The 17,686-nt window shown below is 37.8% G+C and overlaps 1 long non-coding RNA gene across 1 annotated transcript; it reads left to right on the top strand.

Moving 5' to 3' along the window:
• The first annotated feature begins 12,633 nt into the window (after positions 1-12,633).
• LOC145550370 (uncharacterized) lies at positions 12,634-17,513 on the top strand. The gene is made up of 3 exons (XR_014086275.1): positions 12,634-13,787; positions 15,841-16,066; positions 17,415-17,513. It is a non-coding gene; the product is annotated as an uncharacterized LOC145550370 (long non-coding RNA).
• The last annotated feature ends 173 nt before the right edge of the window (positions 17,514-17,686 follow it).

The following is a 17,686-nucleotide window of genomic DNA, read 5'->3' as shown; positions in this document are numbered from 1 at the left end:
ACAGCTGTATCTCCTCTCTACATTGGCCAAACTGCATGAGATGTTGTGGGCTGCACCAGAGAGCGCTGCTGTAAACACAATGTAGCTAATGTCAACACAAGTGACAAGATAAAAGTATCAATGAAGCTGTTCAGATGCACATACATTCTCCCAAAACTTAAACTGTCATGATTTGTGGTTGTTGGTGGTGAGGATGAACACTGAGACCCAGGTGATGATGATGATGTTTATTATAAATTAATAAAGAGAAGCTCAAACACAGTCCAGTACGGGCAACACCGGCAGGAAAACTTGCAAACAGCTAATACAGGTAGCCACTGAAACAACTGAACAACAAAGTATTTTAATTACACATTTAGATGTTTGCACGCCAGCTGGAGATGGGCACCAGCAGCCCTCCCAACCCCACTAAGGGACAAGGGTGCAGGAAAATGGATGGAATTAGATGTTTACCATTATTCAAATATAAACACAATGCCTTTTAAATATTATTTTGTTCTTTACACATCTTTTTGTTGACTGACATGTTCATTTTCATGTGTCCCCAGTGCAGTGTAATAGACTTTTTAATCACTTTTAAACTATATATATATATATATATATATATATATATATATATATATATATATATATATATGTTTTTCTTCAATAAGTTGATTGACTGGACTACACCTTATTTTAATATGTAATTTAATCTACTGAAACTATTTTCACATTTGATATTTTCTTCATATTATACATGTCCCAGTACTAACTTTAAACCCTGTTATGATGTTTCATTTCTGCCTTCAAAAAGTCTAAAATTCCACAAAAACCATTTAATGTAAGTGACATCAATTGGTTTTGATGTGAATTCAACCATGGAAAACAAAGTGAGCTTCAACTGTCACCATCTCTGTAGTCTTACATTTACTCTGACTCAAATGGGTTCAATGCTGTGCTAATTGATATAAAATGACATGATGATCAACTCTGTGTATAACTGAGTTTTACACAGACTCAGTTTTGAGTCTGTGTTTTACACAGACTCATTTTGTGTAAAACACAGAGTCTGTGTAAAAGACTCAGTTTTTTATTGAGTAAAAAACTGAGTAAAAAACTCAGTTTTTTACCCATTTGAGTAAAAAACTCAGTTTTTTACTGACTTTTTTACTCAGTAAAAAAAAAACCCATCTCTAATGGTGATGTCACCCCCCCCCCCCACCCCCCCCCCCGTTTCCAACTGCTGATTTCAAGTGTGCTTCAACTGAAGCATGTGGCTTCAGCTAGCAGCCGAAGCCACATGCTTCAGCTGCGGCTTCGGCTGCTAGCTGAAGCATGTGGGCGTGCCTTATTAGCAAATAGCAATACCAGCCATGTCAACGATCGTCTCTAAATCAACCAGACTTCATGTGATTTCCACCAGATATTTATGGCTGACTTCAGTGAACCTCTAAAGACCCCAATAGCATTAGATTATAACTTGACTCCACTTCCCCCCTTCGGTTAATCAAATAGCTATATCTCCTCTCTACATTGGCTAATCTGCATGAGATGTTGCGGGCTGCAGCAGGGAGCGCTGCTGTAAACAGTGGTGGGAAGTACTGTACTTAAGTAGAGTTTTCGTGTTTCTGTACTTAAGCAGATTTAATAATGGGTTCTTTCTACTTTTACTCCACTACATTTTACAGTAAGTATCTGTACTTTCTACTTCACTACATTTCTACAAAACTGCAGCGTTACTGTTACATCCAAGTCGCGTTGCTCTTCCGTTAAAATGTGAAGTTCAGGGATTTAAGGTGGCGCCGTAAAATCCCAGCAATAACGTGACGTAGTGTCTGTTGTTACCCATCGGCTCCACCTTTACTCGCACGCGGAGCTCCAAGACATGCGCAGTGGTTTCCTCTGAGCGGGTGAAGCTGCCTAATCATCAGTAATATAAAAGCGCTGCATAAATCAAAATATATGGCGACATGTAAAATCAGCAGCGCTTCGCTTTCACAGACGGCGGGGACTTCGTCCAACTTTTAGCGTCACTTGGAAGGAAAGCTTAAATAAAGGTAATATCTGTGGACGTGATGCTAGCTAAGCTAGCTGTACAGACACACATGTTGCATCTGATTAAAAAAGTTGTCACTATGCGCTGTTGACTGAGGTGTCGCATATATGGGACAACGCTGTGACCAAAGTCTGCAATATAGTGATATAACATTCAGGAACGATCTGATTCTTCTGGACGGATCTTTACTAATTCCTAAGGACTGAAGCCTCACTTAGAGCCCTTATTTGTTTATATATATATATATATATATATATATATATATATATATATATATATATATATATATATATACACACACACACATTTATTTAATCGCTGAATAAGTAAAAGTTGAACGTATGAACACATAGCATGCTCATTGCTAATTGATTTCGTCTCCTATATAATGGCAAACATTGCAGTGGGAGGGAGGATAAAAACAGTCACGATGCTCCTTCTGCTTGGTTACTTGTTGCGCCGTTGGACAGTGGAAAGATTGTTAGGAAAGATTGTGAAAAATGTTTATTCAGTAAAATTTAAAAAGCATAATGTTAGATTTAGTCATTAAAGGTTTGTTATTCTGTTGAAGGTTAGCTAGCTTGTGTTCAATTTAAAAGTGTGTTCATGACATATAACAGTTACAATTTTATTAAAAATGCAGCAGATTTGGTCATGAGTTCAAAATGTGACAAGATTTTTTTTAAAATATGTAAGTTGATTTTTCTTTAACATTACATAATTGATAACTTTTTGAAGCATGGTGCAACATAGTTCATGATTTGTTGAAAAAATTGTTTGAGTGGCTAGTGAAAATTGGATATTTTCCTATGAAATGTAGAGATGTAAGTGGTTATCTAAAAATGTAACAGTTGGGTGATTGTTTTGTGGCAACATTCCATGTCCCCATGTTTTGCTTACTATTAATTTTGTAAAATGTGCCAAATATTTACAACAAAGTATTTTAATTATACATTTAGATGTTTGTCATTATTCAAATATAAACGAAATGCCTTTCAAATATTTTGTTCTTTACACACCTTTTGTTGACGAACATGTTCAATTTCATGTTTGACCAGTGCAGCGTAATAGACTTCCTCATGACATTTAAACTATAAAATATATTTATATTTATGTTTTTCTTCAATAAGTTGATTGACTGGAGTACACCTTATTTTAATGTGCAATTTAATCTACTGAAACCATTTTCTCATTTGATATTTTCTTCTTCTTATACATGTGCCAGTACTAACTTTCCACCCTGTTAGGATGTTTCATTTCTGCATTCAAAAAGTCTAAAATTCCTTAAAAACCATTTAATGTAAGTGACATCAATTGGTTTTGATGTGAGTTCAACCATGGAAAACAAAGTGAGCTTCAACAATCACCGTCTCTGTACTTTTTCTTATCTTAAATATGTTAAACCTGTATATGTAAAGCTTAAAGTTCCACCCTGTTAGGAATCCTTCAACTAATAATGAAAATCATCAGATTTTAGAATCAAATACTTTTATTTTCCACCCTGTTATGGGACAATCCACCATGTTATGTTCCATTCCACACATGTTTTTATTAAATATTGTTACAGAAACATTAAGTACTGTGGATTTTTCTGAGCCATGTTGGGAGTTAAAGACGAATAAATGAAAATATTGGTATAAGTTTTTGAAATTACCAATATTTTCAATGCTGTCAGTAATAATGAGTAAAAAGGTGTTTTCTTTGCAATACAGTCATAAATTATTCGTAATTTCATGATGTGTTACAATTTCAAGAAAAAACATATTATATAGTAAAAGGGACACACTCTTTCTAAGAAAAAAAATCATTATTTTTTTAATTTAAATGTTTAACTATTTGTGGTCCATATTGTTAAGGAAGAATTTTTATATTACTGGTAAATTTAGCAAAACTCTGGCTCTGATACTTCCTTTTGATCCCGGGTTTTCTCGCGTGGCCACGTGCGGGGACAAAAACACAACAATGCGTGTTGACGTCACAGAATTACAGGATTTAATCCAATCAGAAGAAAATATAAGATAGTACAGGAAACTAAAGAAAGACAGATACAAACATTGTTACCTGAGACAAGAAGACAAAGAAATATCAAGGACGTCCTTGGAGAAAGAGCTGGTGCAGAAGTAAAATAAATCAGCTTTTTTTCTGAATTGTTTCCCTTGTGCACAAACTTTTATACCTGTAGGTGTGTTTACCTCTTTAATGTATTCAAATAAGGCGTATCTCTACTTGACCAACTGGAAGGCATCTCTGGCTCTTTTAAATTTTAGAAAAAGTCCCGCAGTTTGGTCGCAAGATCAAACACCTTTTGTTAAATAAGGTAGAAGCAGACTCTCCGAATTCATGGTGGTTTATGGCTTTCACAAATCAATGTGAAAAGCTAGAACTTCCTACTGATTGTTTCCCAGACAGACAAAGAGTAGATCAGAAGATCTTGGCAAACAATCTGCTTTAACTACAGTAAAATATATCAATAGGTCAGAATATATTATAAATTTTAAAACTATAATTATGGTATTTCAATCAAGTCATGATAAATTCTAAACCTAACTTAATTTAAATTTATTTACTTAACACTATCCGGCCTCTTGTGGCTCTGCAGCCATCTGGGCAAAGAGAAACAGATGCAGGAACCTCACAGGTAGCTGTGAAATTCTGGTTTCTCTTCTGCTCTGCCAGGAACAAACCTTTAATTCTGTATTTTAATTCAATGAAAAGTTCTCCAAAACCCAATTTGTTCCTCTGCACTCAGCATCTCCAAAGTTTAGTTCTGATATCAAACCAAAAGCAATAGATAATATCAACAGAAAATAATGAAGTACAATTCCTGTTTCTAATTAGGAATTAGAAACAAATAAGAATTAAGACATTCATTCACCATAAACCTAAGTATTTTCTAATACTAAACAAATCATTTTCATGTGATTCTAATATAGTCAGAAATAATACAATTTCAAATACATTCATCATTAACTAAATTAATTCTAAAACAAGATAATAGAATTTTAGTCAAAACATGTTATTAATAACTAAGAAAAATGTCTTACAAATTAAATGTTAGTGATTTAAAACATTTTATGTTATATTCAGTTTTTTGCACCATGTCAGATGTTAGTTTGGAAGACTTCTCCTGGTTACGTGAACCGACCAAAGTTCCCCTTCTCAGAGTAATTCAAGTGATACTGTCCTCCACCTTCCTGCATATGTTAATTTATGACCTCCTGTCTTTAATGATAAGACCCCAGGGGTCTGAGCCGAAATTCTCCTGCAGATCTATTTCAATACTTACCCAGCAATAGTATTTGTTTCAAATCACTAACAGAAACCTGTTCAAACTTAAGAAATTGGTTCTAAAAGGTTTAAACTGTGTTAAACACTCAAAATAATAATTTCTCTCAACACTATCTAAATGTTCATAACAAGGTGGAACACATTCAGAGACAATGGTGAAAAAAACCCACATGTAATAATTAATTTATCCAATCCTGAGCTTGCCCATTATTTTTAATTTCTTATTGTTACACATGTCAGTGTTGTAACAAAATATTTAAAACTTAAAACAATACTTTTTTTCAAAAATCCTGAGGCCGAAATGTTGCTGCAAAAAAGAATCACACAATTACTGAGATTAAAAGAGATAAAGTGCTGAATATTGATATCTGTTTCCCACCTTGTTTTTGTTGCTAATTATTGTGAGAAATCATTAACGTGAACAGTGCCTTCTCATGGATGAGTATTCTCATGGATCAGTATCATTAATCATTACTGATAATGTATAAGGCAAATGGAGTAAATTTGTAAATTATTTCAGAAGAGCGTGTCAAACTGGTAGCCTTTATATGACTCGGTACCCATGACGTAGCTCTCAGTTTCAAAAAGGTTGGTGACCCCTGATCTCCTCGCTGCAGCCAATCTGCAACAGATTTTTGTGCATTGTCTGTGAGCAAAGCCAAACATGACACTGAGTAAATTCAAAGAGGGCGGGTTCGGCTGTTCCGTCAGAGCACCGGTGGTGGCTGGGGGGAGGTGGTGCTGGGAGCACGCGGTGGCTATAGGCCGAGCGGTGCTTGGCGGCGAGGGCCGCTCGATGCTCCGCGGAGCTTTAATTGCATTTTAGTTTTTTATGGCACAAAGCCAAAGTTTGACACTTAGCCACGCCGACATCCTTTGATGTACAAGAATTTTTTTGATAACTTTTTAACTTCAATGTGGTAAGTGTGTGCTGAGTGAGTTTGAAGTCTGTATCTCAAATGCTGTAGGAGGAGTTCGATCAAATATGACGTCTCTGAAAAACAGCAAATGGCGGCTTTGATCCAAAATGGCCGACTTCCTGTTGGGTTTGGACCATGGCTCCAAGAGACTTTTTTGTACATCCTGACGAGATACACATGTGTACCAAGTTTCATAATTCTAGGTTAAAGCATGGCTTGGGGCTGATGATTTAAACTCTTCTAGGGGGCGCTGTTGAGACATTAGGCCACGCCCACCAAATATTGCACTGGATTACTGTCCGGAGTTGGATAAGGATCGATCTCAGTGAGTTTGGTGCAGCTGGACTCACAATTGTGGAATTAACAGCCAAACGTATGGACACGGCGTTACAGGTATATTCGCCACGCCGCCACGCACACCTGCTGCATCCAAACAAACAGCGTTGGAAACCATAACACACCAACATGTCTTCTGTTTGTGGACACAGTTTCATGTTGATTAGGTTAAAGAGGTCAGATAGGGACCGATCACAATAAAACATGACACTTCCTGTTCTAAGGGGGCGTGGCTTATGTGATCTCAAAATTTCACAATTGGGTCTTGTAGGGCATCCAAAGGTGATCACACACAGAAAGGTTGGTGGCTCTGTGAGTTTCTTTGTAGGAGATATAACTGTTTATTATTTTATGGTGAGTCAGTGAACTTTGACCCCTAGTATCACCCCTTCAGCATGCACGAAAACTCACCGTTTTGATAACTTTTAATCGGGCATGCCTTCTGAACCAACTGACCAAGATTGAAGCCGATCCATCAAAAGCCCTAGGAGGAGTTCGATCAAATACGAAGGCTATAAACGGCCAAAATGGGGTGAAATTTGCAAATTCAATCCAAAATGGCCGACTTCCTGTTTGACATACACTATGAGAACAATTATAAATTCTGAGTGTCTTGGGGAGTTCTACAAGTGTACCAAATTTCAAGTCTCTACAATAAAGTAAGTGAATAGGAAAGGGTCTTTTGAAATTTTCTAGGGGGCGCTGTTGAGCCATTTTTTTTGCGATTTTTGCGTAGACCTTAAAATACGTAAATTTTTCACAGTCTCTATGGGCCCACCAATTTTGGTGAGTTTTTGAATATGTTAAAGCCCCCAAAAAGGCAATTCATTTGAGGCGAGAAAAATAAAAATAATTAAAGCTCCGCGGAGCCTCAAGCGGCCCGAGCAGCCAAGCGCCGCTCCGGCCTATAGCCACCGCGGGGACCCAGCACCGCCGCCCGCCTGCCACCGCGTACCCTTTCGCACAGTTGAGGCGCGCCTCCGCCAGGCAGTTCGCACCGTTCACTTCGGCATGGTTCCCTGAGGACACACCACAAATTTGGTGCAGATCGGTCGATGTAGAGAGGAGATATTGATGATGGGATAGTCTAGGGGGCGCTGTAGAGTAAAATCACAATTCAAAGCCGTTGGGCTCTTTAGCATTGAGCACAGGTCAAACGTATCCAGTTTGGCGCCAATGGGAAGATGCGTGTTTGATTCAGAGACAGTTGTATGCATATGGCGAAGGACAGACAGTTGGCCACGCCCCCATGAGTCAGAGTTCATCCTCACAGTTCATCATCAGGTCATATTATGTCAGGTGGTAGAAGATTAATTCCATATGTATTACTCAGTAAAAATAAGACATACAGTAGAAAAAACAGCTGAATTCCTGTTAAAAGTGGGCGGAGCTAAGGTTACGTCATCATCTGACCATGAGAATGTAATGAGGGTTGGTCAGAAGTAAGACATAGGAAGTCTGAAGCAGCTGGGACCTTGTATGTGGAAGTTATGTCACTTTGATGTTTTATGGCGAATAGTCAAAGTTTGGCACTTAGCCACGCACACATGCTTTAACATACAAAAATTCCTGTGATAACTTTAGATCTTTATTGTCTGAACTCTCTACTGACTGAGTTTGAAGTCTGTATGTCAAACGCTGTAGGAGGAGTTCGATCAAAAACGACATCTGTGAAAAACAGCAAATGGCGAATTTAATCCAAAATTGCCGACACCCTGTTGAGTTTGGACAATGGCTCCAAGAGACTTTTTCGTAGGTCTTAACTAGATACACAAGTGTACCAAGTTTCATAATTGTAGGTTAAAGAATGGCTTGGGGCTGATTATTTAAAATCTTCAAGGGGGCGCTGTTGAGACATTAGGCCACGCCCACAAAAAATTACACTGGATTCCTATCGAGGGGCCCACAAGGATCAAACCTATTGAGTTTGGTGCAGCTGGGCTTTAAACTGTGGAATTCAAGGCCAAACGTAAGGAGACGGCGTTAAAGGTAAGTTCGCCACGCCGCCACGCCCAGCTGCTGCATCCAAACCAAACGGGGTTGGACACCCTGACACACCAACATGTCTTCTGTCTGTGGACACAGTTTCATGTTGATTAGGTGAAAGGGGTCAGATAGTGAACGTTCGCAGTAGAACATGACACTTCCTGTTCTAAGGGGGCGTGGCTTAGGTAATCTCAAAATTTCACAACTGAGTTTCGTAGGTCATCCAAAGGTCATCACACACAGAAAGTTTGGTGGCTCTGTGAGTTTATTTGTAAGAGATATAACAGTTTATTACATTCTGGTGAGTCGGTGAACTTTGACCCCTGGAACGACCCATTCAGCATGCTCGAAAACTCACGAATTTGATAACTTTGAATCGGCCATGCCTTATAAACAATCTGACCGAGTTTGAAGCCGATCGATCAAAATCCCTAGGAGGAGTTCGATCAAATGCGACGTCTGTAAACGGCCAAAATGGGCTCAAAATCGGAACTTCAATCCAAAATGGCCGACTTCCTAGGATAGTTGCACTATGACATTAATTGTAAATTCAGAGTGTCTTGGGGAGCTCTACAACTGTACCAAATTTGAAGTCTCTACGGTAAAGTAAGTGAATAGGAAAGGGTCTTTTGAAAGTTTCTAGGGGGCGCCCTTGAGCCGTTTCTTGTGCGATTTTTGCGAAGACCTTGAAATACGTAAATTTCACACGGGCTCTATGCACCCGCCAAGTTTGGTGAGTTTTTGAATATGATAAAGCCCCCAAAAAGCCAATTCATTTGGCACAAGAATAATAATAATAATAAACATAAACAGCACGATTACAATAGGCCTTCGCAGCGCTTAGCTGCTCGGGCCTAATAAACATTTGAAAAACAATAGGCCTTCGCAGCGCTTAGCTGCTCGGGCCTAATAAACAGCACGATTACAATAGGCCTTCGCAGCGCTTAGCTGCTCGGGCCTAATAAACAGCACGATTACAATAGGCCTTCGCAGCGCTTAGCTGCTCGGGCCTAATAATAAACAGCACGATTACAATAGGCCTTCGCAGCGCTTAGCTGCTCGGGCCTAATAAACAGCACGATTACAATAGGCCTTCGCAGCGCTTATTTGCTCGGGCCTAATAAACAGCACGATTTCAATAGGCCTTCGCAGCGCTTAGCTGCTCGGGCCTAATAATAAGAAACAGCGCGATTACAATAGGCCTTCGCAGCGCTTAGCTGCTCGGGCCTAATAAACAGCACGATTACAATAGGCCTTCGCAGCGCTTAGCTGCTCGGGCCTAATAATAATAAACAGCACGATTACAATAGGCCTTCGCAGCGCTTAGCTGCTCGGGCCTAATAAACAGCACGATTACAATAGGCCTTCGCAGCGCTTAGCTGCTCGGGCCTAATAAACAGCACGATTACAATAGGCCTTCGCAGCGCTTAGCTGCTCGGGCCTAATAATAATAAACAGCACGATTACAATAGGCCTTCGCAGCGCTTAGCTGCTCGGGCCTAATAAACAGCACGATTACAATAGGCCTTCGCAGCGCTTAGCTGCTCGGGCCTAATTAAAGCTCCGCGGAGCCTCAAGCGGCCCGAGCAGCCAAGCGCCGCTCCGGCCTATAGCCACCGCGGGGACCCAGCACCGCCGCCCGCCTGCCACCGCGTACCCTTTCGCACAGTTGAGGCGCGCCTCCGCCAGGCAGTTCGCACCGTTCACTTCGGCATGGTTCCCTGAGGACACACCACAAATTTGGTGCAGATCGGTCGATGTAGAGAGGAGATATTGATGATGGGATAGTCTAGGGGGCGCTGTAGAGTAAAATCACAATTCAAACCCGTTGGGCTCTTTAGCATTTAGCACAGGTCAAACGTATCCAGTTTGGTGCCAATCGGAAGATGCGTGTGTGATTCAGAGACAGTTGTATGCATATGGCGAAGGACAGACAGTTGGCCACGCCCCCATGAGTCAGAGTTCATCCTCACAGTTCATCATCAGGTCAGATTAATTCCATATGTATTACTCAGTAAAAATAAGACATACAGTAGAAAAAAACAGCTGAATTCCTGTTAAAAGTGGGCGGAGCTAAGGTTACGTCATCATCTGACCATGAGGATCTAATGAGGGTTGGTCAGTAGTGAGACATAGGAAGTCTGAAGCAGCTGTGACCTTGTATGTGGAAGTTATGTCACTTTGATGTTTTATGGCGAATAGTCAAAGTTTTGCACTTAGCCACGCCCACATGCTTTGACATACAAAAATTCCTGTGATAACTTTAGACCTTTAATATCTGAACTCTCTGCTCACTGAGTTTGAAGCCTGTAAGTCAAACGCTGTAGGAGATCGATCAAACACGACATCTCTGAACAACAGCAGATGGCGGCTTTGATCCAAAATGGCCGACTTCCTGTTGGGTTTGTACCATAGCTCCAAAAGAGTTTTTTGTAAATCTTTACAAGATACACCAGTGTACCAAGTTTCATAATTCTAGGTGAAAGCATGGCTTGGGGCTGATCATTTAAAAAATTCTAGGGGGCGCCGTAGAGTGAGATCACAATTCAATCCTTTTGGGCTCTTTAGCATTGAGTACAGGTCAAACGTATCCAGTCTGGTGCCAATCGGAAGATGTGTGTGTGATTCAGAGACAATTGCATGAATATGGCGAAGGACAGCCAGTTTTCCACGCCCCCATGAGTCAGAGTTCATCATCACAGTTCATCATCCTGTCGAGGGGCCCACAAGGATCAAACCTAGTGAGTTTGGTGCAGCTGGGCTTTAAACTGTGGAATTGTGCCTGTAACGTAAGGAGACGGCGTTACAGGCAGTGGTGGAGCCAGAGGGGAGGCTAGGGGGGCTAGTGCCCCCCCTGTCATCTGATTGGCCCCCCCAGTTGCCTCACCTGATGATTTACATGTAACAGCACCAGGTTATTCCTGTACATTATTTGGAATCATTCTAAGTCAACCTAATATCTAAAGAAGAAAAACAATAATAATAAAAATATATGAAAAGAAAATGTATAAAACTTTATATAAGTCCATGTGATGACATAAATAAATAGATTTAGATCAGGCACGATACCAGCCTTCTTTCTCATAAAAACAAGCTGATATGCTTCTCCTGGGTGTTTCAGTTTTGCTGTGCTGTTGTGCAACTCAAATGCTAAAGTACTTCATACCTGGTGGTGATGGTAAAACACCAATAAGTAATTTATTGATCCTTCGCAAAAAAGAGAAAAAACTGAAGAAGGGCTGACAATGTTCTAGTTTGGAGCAGAGGTTGGGTTGGAGTTTTTTCGTTGTCCGTCAATGAAAAAAATCATTTTATTTCCAATTTGCAGTCATCCAATGAAACATTGATTATTTCTCTGTTAGAACGTTTTTGAAATCAGGTAACATTTGACGAAATGACGTGATTAGAAGATGGCAGAACTCTTATTGTTTCCTGATCCCGCATCACTTCCCTCAGCGGGAGAAAAATTAGCAGAAGCAGATCAGCTGCGCTAGGAGCTCCAAAGTCTCTGGTCTGTTAAAGCGTCCAGATCAGAGATGATCCTCTGACTGATATTGTTCTTAGTCTGATTAATAATGAGCTCCACGATGTCCTCTGTGTGTAAAGTTGAAATTCTTTGAGCACCAAGAGGTCAGCTGATCACAGTCTGGACAGAAACCAACGGACTGCTCTCTGTTCTTATCAAGACGAGGTGAGGAGGGAATCTGACATATTAACTATGTTAAGTTTTTACTGGTTTTGTTTTTAAAACACCATTAACGTAATCAGTGTAACTATATATTGTATATTTTGCATTTTGTCATCTCATGTGTGATTAATTGGAGCATTTATTGTCCAGTGCTCTGCGCTTGTTTTTGCTTAACGGATCTGCACTTTAATTTCTTTCCTCTCTCAACAGTCAGCTGTTATTCCTCTACTTAAACTACAATAAGTAGATCACATTCTCTTTAGGTTTTCTCTGTGTGCTCCAAACTCATTATATGTAAACTCATTAGAAGCCTGAGCACCATCAGGCAACTAATTCTGGTCCCACCCGAACTATTTGTAGTTTTCAAATTACCTGTCAAAGCAGAGCTTCCTAACCAAGGTGTCCATAACTCTTCAACACGCTGTCAGCTCCAGGTCAGAAAGATGCATTTAGTTCAGTGTCCATGAGATGATATTCAGAAAGGATCTTTTATTTGATTGATTTTAGTTTCCTCTGCGATGAACTCTTTGTGTAAAGTCTATCATTTCTCCATGTGCGCCAGTCAAAGGTGTTAATTATAACATGTGAAATGACAGAGGGACTTAAAAACTAACCAAATATTCAGTTTGGTTATTTTTTTAAATAACCAAACTGGCCCCCCTTTTTGACCCCCCCAACTTTAAAAGTCTAGTTCCGCCACTGGTTACAGGTCACTTTTCCACGCCGCCACGTCCGCCTTCTAAATGGAAAACAAACGGGGTTGGAATCCGTAACACACCAACATGTTTTCTGTCTGTGGACATAGTTTCATCTTTATTAGGTCAAAGTGGTCAGATAGGGATCGTTCAGTGTAAAACATTACATGTCCTGTTCTCAGGGTGCGTGGTCTAAGTGATGTCATCATTTCACCATTGATTATTCTAGGTGACCGGATGATGATCAATCACTGAAAGTTTGGCGTCTCTGAGTTTTTGTGTATGAGTTACAACAGTTTTTTCCAGTGGAGCATAGCACAAAAATAATAGTTTTTACATTTCCAACTTTTTCCAAATGCTCAAAATTAACTTATGTAAAACAATAACATGCATGGAGTATATTCTGTGTATTATTTAGTCAGTTTCTCATCTGATATGCACCTCACTATTTCACTGGTTGTAGTTGGATCAATAATATGAGGTTCATGTCGTAAGGGTTAAAGCTAAAGTGGGCGTTATTAAGACAGGACAGACATAAAATTTATCCAGTTAAATTAGGGAAAGGGCCCGCGTATTTCTCTTAGTACCGCCCATTTGAGTTTTTGATCTATATATTCTCAGAGTCTCGACGGACATTTTCTTTTTCTTCAAGAGCAAAAGAAGTAGGTGTTTTATGATATTATTTGTACAACAAGCTAAATTTTTTATTGTGTTTCGTCATTATATTTGTAATTTATATATGTTCTTATTCTTAGAAAATGGAAAGTCCTTTGAAATTGCCTCAGTTGACGGACCCGGATTTGAAGGCCGTGCAGAACGCTGCACAGCTAGCTTGTGTAAGTATAGTAGTTGTTAATAAATGTTAAAAAAGTATCGGGTTTTGAAGGGTGTGTAGTTCGATTGATAGGTATTGTTATTGGATATAAAACATGCATTTTAAGTTAGAGACTGCCGTAAATTTGGTCATATGTGTACTACGAACGTTAAATGAAGGGGGAGGGAGTGCCCTTATCAGGGTAGATTTTCTGATGAAATAAATGCAGAATGTTTCGAATTTCAAGCATCATGTGCGTTTAGTATTAACGTAGGCTTACATTTCTTTTATGTAACACTTACTTCATTTGAAATTAAGTCTTAAAATTTTTTATTGATATTGCATAAATATACTATTACTATATTTTGTTCAAGGCATTTATGAGAGCACAATGCACTGCTTTGCTCTAACCTTCCTAAATATCACCACGACAGTAAATGTAATGTAAAAATTGATATGTAATATACTATTTTCGTTTTTATGTAATTGTGATAAGAAAAAGTGAAGCAAAAAATAATACGTATCAAAACAGAAAACAGTTCGTGTGCATGACTGTGCATTGCTGGCTCATAGAGTCATCGTTTTTTCCCTTGGATTGGAAGCTCTTTTTTATCTTAGTATGCCCGACTTTATGTTATTCTTATATCAATTTGATACAGTAAAGGCTTTTGTACTTTTTATATTTGTGTCCTCTATTGCTGTTTTCAGTAGTTACAGCTGTTTAATCCGTTAATGCGTCGTAAATTGTTTTTCCTAGCCGCTTTTAAATGCAACACGAGCCTTCGTGTTGTGTGTATACCGGTGTTGCTATAGAGATTTTCTGCTGCAATGTAGTTATGCAGGAGCTGCTAGAATTATGTAAACAAACCAGCATAATGCCAAGAACTATGCCGTTTCCTCCGAAACTAACCGACTAACTTAAGTAATGGTGGATGTAGGTAATGTTAGCTTAATTAAGTTCAGCTAATATTAATGCAGCACCTTAAGCTTAACAACTAGCATGTAGGCTACTGATGTTGTTCTGTATGATCAACGTAGATAAATTAATAAATTAGTGATATTTTTAAATAGTTTATTTTATTTTAATGTCATTTAATTTTATGTAATTAATGTTTGGTTCATATTCTTGAAGTTATACAGGTTGTTTTGGTGAAGTTTTCCTATTATTGTAATTGTTTTAGTGATGGAAATTGAAAATAGTACCCTTTTTTATTATTCAATATTATTTTGTATTTTATTGAGGGCAGGTGTTCATGTTCATGTTACTTGTAACTTTGCTGGTGTGATTCATGGCATATATACTTATACTGTTTACCACATTATGGTATTTTTGTTTTTGTATTCCTGATTAGTTTAAATGGATTACAATGTTTCTTCATAGCACAGTCTTACATTTTCCCCTTGTTTTTGATTTCTGTTATAGAATTTAAGCTTCTCCAAATTTTATAGATTTGATTGCACTGTATTATAATATTAGTCTGCATTAGCAAAGAGGAATTGTTTTGAATTTTAAATTGCTTTTCATTAGTCCAAATTATGTTAATTGAGATTTTTTATTTGAGGAAGAAAAATAAACTATTTTTCAATAGTTTATTAAATGCAGTTTACCAATTGTTAGAAAGTTATTGTAGATGATATTTGATCAATGAAAGTATTTCACAATCACTTGTACTTTTCAATTATGACTGTTTTGAAATTTACAATCATGTGTTTTGTTTTGGTCACATGCATGATGGAATGATAATTTCCACATCAACAAAGGGACATTGTAGCAGCTTTAAGTAAAATTATTTCCTTTTTTATACACATTACAACTGCAGAATTAGTTGTCATGTATTTAATATGTGACTGTCTTCTTCAAATATTTGTAATTTTTTTGTTTCAATTTTTAAGTTTTCTTTTGATGTTTTCTTTGCTTTAAACTTGTTTAGAAACTAAGAATGCTTGATATGAAGCATTTAGAATGATGGAATATTTTCCATATCAGTTCAATAAGATTTATTTATGGTGCTGTTCAATTAAGTATTAGTGTTAATTGTAAAATATGTTTAAGAGTGATTTTTTTTCTCTTACAGTATCATTGTAGCGACCCGACAGCTTCTCGGGAGACTGTAAAAAGAAGCATACATGAGGCTTTTCAGCTCAGTCTGGAAACTCTGGAGAAAAAGGCGAGGCAGCTCAGAGCCACAGAGAAAAGGGCCAATTTTCTGCAGACACAATTTGAAGATGTGTCTAAAAAGTTGATGGCTGCAAATTTGAAGATAGACATTTTGGAAGGTTGTTCCACTTTTTACACTGAAGGTAGGTATATTTATAATATATCATTTAAAAGGGCAATTCCACTTAATTTTTCACTACAGTCTATATCTTTAATCCACTCTATTTTAAAACTACTACACCTAAAGACTTGAAACTTTGATAGGATTATTCTCTGCTTCAACCGGAATGAATAAAGCCATGCTTGTGATTTGTGAAACCTCTTTCACAAATCATTTTGATTGAAGCTTAGAATAAACGTGTCCAAGTTTCAAGTCTTTAGGTGTAGTAGTTTTTAAACTAGAGTCAATTAAAGATGCGGACTCTAGTGAAAAATTAAGTGGAGCTTTTGGAAGCTAAAAATGGAAACCAACTTCAGCTTTGTTCATTTTAGCAGATAGTTTGCATGTACATTTTGTGAGGCTTCTTATCAGAGCATTCTAGTTTTCTGCACATTCTTCCTGCTAAGTTGTTATTTTGTAAGATATTTGTGCCATAATTTGAGAACCAATACTTTCAATTTGAAAGCAAGATTGTATTTTTTATTATATATATATATATATATATATATATATATATATAATATATATATATATATATATATATGCTTGTATTCCAAACTTTCTTTGTGTCGTTTTGCAGAACTTTGTGCTCATCATAAAATATCCTCTGCTTTCTTTTTGAACAAAGGTGTAAGTGTTGTGTATTGGGTGTCTTTGTTTCCTTCTAACGTGTGTACCTGTGTGTTGATTGCCATAAATGAAGAGTATACAGTTTCAGGTTGGCTTGATATTATATCATCACTTTGTTGTAACAGAGTTTATTAGATTTCTGTTATCAATCAGTAGCAATTGATGTTGGGTATTTAGTTTATCATGGAGCAGAAAGCAGAAGCTATTGTTTCTTCCTACATCTATTGAGTGGTGCAGGTTGCCACATTCACCCATTCACAGCTTAACTGGTGCTAAAAGGAAACATGCATCCAGTACACTGTTTTTGATTCACTGAACGGTTGTCAGGTTATTGTGGGGGGTTTTTGTTTCAAAAGCAAGCAGAAAAAAATATTTTGTAAGTAAGTATGAGTAGGAGGTTGAGGAGCAAGGTTTGAGTCCAAACACTACAAGTTTTGAGATGAAATATATGAAGTCCTCCAGGTGCTCCAGGTTTTCTTGCTGTCAGTTTAACTTTGTTTTCTAAAATTCTCCTTTGGTGTGTTTATGATTGTGCTTCCTGTCTGTGATGCACTGTGACAGACTTTTCTAGGGCATATCAGTATTTTCTAGTCATTTTATTGCTCATGGTGTGGATTGTCCTAAGAATTTAATTATTTTACTATATTCAGTTTGAAATGCTAAATGTGTTTTGATATTTTTTTCATGTTAAAATCTTTCAGAAAAAGAAGATGCTGTCACTCAGACAGAGGAGCAGCCAGCTGGGGAAGAGGAGGAAAATATGAGCTGGGCGGACGACAATTGATTTCTTTTTTTTTTTAAGTTCATGTCTTTTGTAAAAATATTATTACATTTATAAAGATTTTAGTTTGTTCAGTTTTTTCAAAATATTTTATTAAAGAAGAGTTTTTACTTTGTTAATGGATTAATTTGACATTTTTCTTACATGATAAACAAGAAGACACTTCTTGTGGTAAAGGTACTCTTCTGTGAA

Source organism: Poecilia reticulata, unplaced genomic scaffold (genome assembly GCF_904066995.2).
Source record: "Poecilia reticulata unplaced genomic scaffold, P_reticulata-male-v2 Scaffold_37, whole genome shotgun sequence".
NCBI classification, from domain to species: domain Eukaryota; kingdom Metazoa; phylum Chordata; class Actinopteri; order Cyprinodontiformes; family Poeciliidae; genus Poecilia; species Poecilia reticulata.
This window is presented reverse-complemented; position numbering and strand designations above follow the sequence as displayed.